General features: G+C 49.7%; 2 non-coding genes across 2 annotated transcripts; both read right to left on the bottom strand.

Moving 5' to 3' along the window:
- Positions 1-2,585: 2,585 nt before the first annotated feature.
- LOC126203576 (U1 spliceosomal RNA) lies at positions 2,586-2,747 on the bottom strand. Its single transcript, XR_007540306.1, has one exon. It is a non-coding gene; the product is annotated as a U1 spliceosomal RNA (small nuclear RNA).
- A 2,100-nt stretch (positions 2,748-4,847) lies between these two features.
- Positions 4,848-5,009, bottom strand: LOC126203574 (U1 spliceosomal RNA). The gene has a single exon (XR_007540305.1). It is a non-coding gene; the product is annotated as a U1 spliceosomal RNA (small nuclear RNA).
- Between the last annotated feature and the right edge of the window lie 991 nt (positions 5,010-6,000).

The raw sequence follows: 6,000 nt of genomic DNA, 5'->3' as shown, positions 1-6,000 counted from the left end.
GCGGAAGGGGATGTATAGACGATGGCGGTGGTGGTAGCGGTGGCAGCGGTGGTGGGGGCGGACATGACGGTAGACAGAAACAAGAACGAACAGAACGGAGAGGAAAGGACAGAAACAGGGGACAGACAAAGACGAAGACGGATGAAGACGAAGACGGCCGTAGACCAGGGTCAGGACGGCGGCGACGGCGGCGACCAGGCGGCACCAGATGGCGGTGGTGGCGGCGGCGGCGGCGGGCACCGGCGGCGGCGGCGGCGGCGGCGGCGGCGGCGGCGGCGGCGGCGGTGGCGATGAACAGACGGACGGACGGACGGACAGCAGACGGCGGCGAACAGGCAGACGGACGGACGGACAGCGAGCAGGCAGGCAGGCAGACAGACAGACAGACAGACACAACCGCCGAAGACGGAGATCACAACCTGAGAGTAGCCCAGGCGTTGCAACCTGACGTCGTCGACTGAGGGGATCCAACCCTCTGATGATGGCTTCTCCTCGGCCACAGGCGAATATTTGTAATGCCTCGCGCTATCGTAGTGGAACGAGAACTCTTGACGTTGTCGCATTCGGCGAAGAGCATGGTGCCGTGAATGTACTTGCTTCCTTATAAACGCGCTGTTGGCCGTCGAGTTAGCAGGCAGACAGGCACAATAACGGCCCTCTGCAGAAAGCGATGCATTTTTCGTGCGGAAGACATCGCGACTCGCGGCGCCGGCCGTTGCTGGGGTTAAGTTACTGCACCCTCCGGGAGATGGCGGGCCATGTCGGGGTTACCGCCTTCGAGCCGCCCTCTCCGCCTGAAAGTCGCCCTCTTTCTTCCGTCCGGTGTCAAAACGGCAAATGAGATTTGCTGAATGACTGTTTCTTCGAGCCACAGTGCAAGCCACAAAATCAATTGTTGCTCTTACCTTTGCTCCCTCCGTGGGAGCCCTTAGTGCCAGGAAATACGGCAGCATTGTCAATCGCCCTTGTCTGTCGCTGAGCAACCGAAGGACCAAGCTCAGACTATCAGATGTTCTAAGAAAGCTGGATGCACTCGTGGGTGTTGTACACGAGGGACAAACATCACATCACATCAGCAGGTTCTTAAGGAAAGACAATAATCAGCAAAAACTGCAGCTTACCCCATTGGACGCTGATGGAACAGAAGACACTTGAAGGTATGGTAACACTTCTTTTTTCTGTTCATCTCGAGCACTATCTGGAAAGCTCGAACAAAATTTGTCTTCACTTTAATTCAGAATGTGGAGATATTTCCTTCACGCATATGAAAGTATATGACAAAAATAATAATGCTTCATTATTTAAGCTAGATGGAAAAGTTTAGGGGAAGTAAATTAATTCGTTTAGGCTGCACCACTACTAGGTAGCACTGTGAAAACAAAGCCATTGCCATCTAATGGCAACAACACTGCTTGCTGCAGATTAATTTTGCGGCATTTCATAAATGATTAATATCTTATGACTATGGTGACGCTATGAGTAGTTTTAGATGTGCAAACATTTGAAAACGGCTGCAGGCATTACATTCACCCCTCTCTGTCTCTTTGCTTGGACCTGGAGTAAGTAAGTAAGTAAGTAAGAATAAATTAAATTGCTTGTTTTTGAAGTAGTAACAGTTCTGAAGTGTAATGAAATGGTATTAAACAATGAAGTGTATTTTTTTTTTTTTTAATCCTACCTATCTCTGCAATTAGTGTACGCGAGTATTTCATAGTAATTGTCGCAATCGAAACCGAGCTTAATAATTTCATGCGGCCGTTTTCGGTCCTCCTCGTGCTTTAATTGTTCCTTTCCAAGCGTTATTTTAGGTTGCCTGCAAAGTTGTCAGGTGAAACACAACCACTGCGACGAAAGGCCATTCCTTAGAGCAGGTAGACGCCAACTGCGGCAGGAAACTGTCGTGGCCAGGAAGATATTCACTGTGTGTGGAAGTTAAGTGAGGATCCGAAGCTGACTTGCCGGCACACGTTGCAGCATTCACTCGCCAACGGCAACGAGGCAAGAAAAGGGTAAAAATACGCCGGTTCTCGTCCGATCACCGAGGTTGGCTAGAATCTATGTTTCTCGTTTTTCGGTGCAGCTCGTCATGTTATTTCCTTCGATTCACATCCCCACAAGCTCCTCAAGTGCCGCAAGTCTCGAGACGCTACGCTAGACGCTCGCTTCCGGCCCCTTCATGTACCTTGCCACAGGCGCCAAAGCGTTCGGCTGGCCGACGGCCCCTGTACGCCCGCTCGCGCCACAGCAGTCACTGTGCTTGCAGGGAATGCCGCGCCGTCGAATAACGTTTGGTGCACAATCCGTTTATGGACAGAGAATGCTAAAAGGGGCCGTTCGACCGTTAATACAGAAATCGCAGCCACGTTAGATCGCCTGAGCCATCTCGCGGCTGCCGCTGTTATTACGAGCACGCGTGCCACGCGGTTAACGAGCAGTGCGCCGGCTGTGGGTTTCGACGCCGTGTCCTAGTGCAATTTGTCGTTTTTAGTAGAGGCATCGTCGGTTATAAGAAGGTGGTAAATTACTCACCGTCAGTGCTTATCATCCGCTACGAGGAGAAGCTTTGATTGCATTAGAGATTAGCAACGGGACAGCGCGAACGCAGTCCCGACTACCAAAAATTATGCGCCCGAGTTACTCGCATTTGGAGTAATCGCGGGGGTCAGCTCGACCGAAGTGCAATGGACAAGCCTCACCCCGGAGGAACCGCCTTCATGATCACGGTATCCTCTACGCCAGGTAAGTATGCTTCTCCTCGGCCACAGGCGAATATTTGTAATGCCTCGCGCTATCGTAGTGGAACGAGAACTCTTGACGTTGTCGCATTCGGCGAAGAGCATGGTGCCGTGAATGTACTTGCTTCCTTATAAACGCGCTGTTGGCCGTCGAGTTAGCAGGCAGACAGGCACAATAACGGCCCTCTGCAGAAAGCGATGCATTTTTCGTGCGGAAGACATCGCGACTCGCGGCGCCGGCCGTTGCTGGGGTTAAGTTACTGCACCCTCCGGGAGATGGCGGGCCATGTCGGGGTTACCGCCTTCGAGCCGCCCTCTCCGCCTGAAAGTCGCCCTCTTTCTTCCGTCCGGTGTCAAAACGGCAAATGAGATTTGCTGAATGACTGTTTCTTCGAGCCACAGTGCAAGCCACAAAATCAATTGTTGCTCTTACCTTTGCTCCCTCCGTGGGAGCCCTTAGTGCCAGGAAATACGGCAGCATTGTCAATCGCCCTTGTCTGTCGCTGAGCAACCGAAGGACCAAGCTCAGACTATCAGATGTTCTAAGAAAGCTGGATGCACTCGTGGGTGTTGTACACGAGGGACAAACATCACATCACATCAGCAGGTTCTTAAGGAAAGACAATAATCAGCAAAAACTGCAGCTTACCCCATTGGACGCTGATGGAACAGAAGACACTTGAAGGTATGGTAACACTTCTTTTTTCTGTTCATCTCGAGCACTATCTGGAAAGCTCGAACAAAATTTGTCTTCACTTTAATTCAGAATGTGGAGATATTTCCTTCACGCATATGAAAGTATATGACAAAAATAATAATGCTTCATTATTTAAGCTAGATGGAAAAGTTTAGGGGAAGTAAATTAATTCGTTTAGGCTGCACCACTACTAGGTAGCACTGTGAAAACAAAGCCATTGCCATCTAATGGCAACAACACTGCTTGCTGCAGATTAATTTTGCGGCATTTCATAAATGATTAATATCTTATGACTATGGTGACGCTATGAGTAGTTTTAGATGTGCAAACATTTGAAAACGGCTGCAGGCATTACATTCACCCCTCTCTGTCTCTTTGCTTGGACCTGGAGTAAGTAAGTAAGTAAGTAAGAATAAATTAAATTGCTTGTTTTTGAAGTAGTAACAGTTCTGAAGTGTAATGAAATGGTATTAAACAATGAAGTGTATTTTTTTTTTTTTAATCCTACCTATCTCTGCAATTAGTGTACGCGAGTATTTCATAGTAATTGTCGCAATCGAAACCGAGCTTAATAATTTCATGCGGCCGTTTTCGGTCCTCCTCGTGCTTTAATTGTTCCTTTCCAAGCGTTATTTTAGGTTGCCTGCAAAGTTGTCAGGTGAAACACAACCACTGCGACGAAAGGCCATTCCTTAGAGCAGGTAGACGCCAACTGCGGCAGGAAACTGTCGTGGCCAGGAAGATATTCACTGTGTGTGGAAGTTAAGTGAGGATCCGAAGCTGACTTGCCGGCACACGTTGCAGCATTCACTCGCCAACGGCAACGAGGCAAGAAAAGGGTAAAAATACGCCGGTTCTCGTCCGATCACCGAGGTTGGCTAGAATCTATGTTTCTCGTTTTTCGGTGCAGCTCGTCATGTTATTTCCTTCGATTCACATCCCCACAAGCTCCTCAAGTGCCGCAAGTCTCGAGACGCTACGCTAGACGCTCGCTTCCGGCCCCTTCATGTACCTTGCCACAGGCGCCAAAGCGTTCGGCTGGCCGACGGCCCCTGTACGCCCGCTCGCGCCACAGCAGTCACTGTGCTTGCAGGGAATGCCGCGCCGTCGAATAACGTTTGGTGCACAATCCGTTTATGGACAGAGAATGCTAAAAGGGGCCGTTCGACCGTTAATACAGAAATCGCAGCCACGTTAGATCGCCTGAGCCATCTCGCGGCTGCCGCTGTTATTACGAGCACGCGTGCCACGCGGTTAACGAGCAGTGCGCCGGCTGTGGGTTTCGACGCCGTGTCCTAGTGCAATTTGTCGTTTTTAGTAGAGGCATCGTCGGTTATAAGAAGGTGGTAAATTACTCACCGTCAGTGCTTATCATCCGCTACGAGGAGAAGCTTTGATTGCATTAGAGATTAGCAACGGGACAGCGCGAACGCAGTCCCGACTACCAAAAATTATGCGCCCGAGTTACTCGCATTTGGAGTAATCGCGGGGGTCAGCTCGACCGAAGTGCAATGGACAAGCCTCACCCCGGAGGAACCGCCTTCATGATCACGGTATCCTCTACGCCAGGTAAGTATGCTTCTCCTCGGCCACAGGCGAATATTTGTAATGCCTCGCGCTATCGTAGTGGAACGAGAACTCTTGACGTTGTCGCATTCGGCGAAGAGCATGGTGCCGTGAATGTACTTGCTTCCTTATAAACGCGCTGTTGGCCGTCGAGTTAGCAGGCAGACAGGCACAATAACGGCCCTCTGCAGAAAGCGATGCATTTTTCGTGCGGAAGACATCGCGACTCGCGGCGCCGGCCGTTGCTGGGGTTAAGTTACTGCACCCTCCGGGAGATGGCGGGCCATGTCGGGGTTACCGCCTTCGAGCCGCCCTCTCCGCCTGAAAGTCGCCCTCTTTCTTCCGTCCGGTGTCAAAACGGCAAATGAGATTTGCTGAATGACTGTTTCTTCGAGCCACAGTGCAAGCCACAAAATCAATTGTTGCTCTTACCTTTGCTCCCTCCGTGGGAGCCCTTAGTGCCAGGAAATACGGCAGCATTGTCAATCGCCCTTGTCTGTCGCTGAGCAACCGAAGGACCAAGCTCAGACTATCAGATGTTCTAAGAAAGCTGGATGCACTCGTGGGTGTTGTACACGAGGGACAAACATCACATCACATCAGCAGGTTCTTAAGGAAAGACAATAATCAGCAAAAACTGCAGCTTACCCCATTGGACGCTGATGGAACAGAAGACACTTGAAGGTATGGTAACACTTCTTTTTTCTGTTCATCTCGAGCACTATCTGGAAAGCTCGAACAAAATTTGTCTTCACTTTAATTCAGAATGTGGAGATATTTCCTTCACGCATATGAAAGTATATGACAAAAATAATAATGCTTCATTATTTAAGCTAGATGGAAAAGTTTAGGGGAAGTAAATTAATTCGTTTAGGCTGCACCACTACTAGGTAGCACTGTGAAAACAAAGCCATTGCCATCTAATGGCAACAACACTGCTTGCTGCAGATTAATTTTGCGGCATTTCATAAATGATTAATATCTTATGACTATGGTGACGCT

Source organism: Schistocerca nitens, chromosome 1 (assembly GCF_023898315.1).
Source record: "Schistocerca nitens isolate TAMUIC-IGC-003100 chromosome 1, iqSchNite1.1, whole genome shotgun sequence".
NCBI classification, from domain to species: domain Eukaryota; kingdom Metazoa; phylum Arthropoda; class Insecta; order Orthoptera; family Acrididae; genus Schistocerca; species Schistocerca nitens.
Note: the sequence above shows the minus strand (reverse complement) of the source record. Positions and strands in the feature narration are given on the sequence as shown.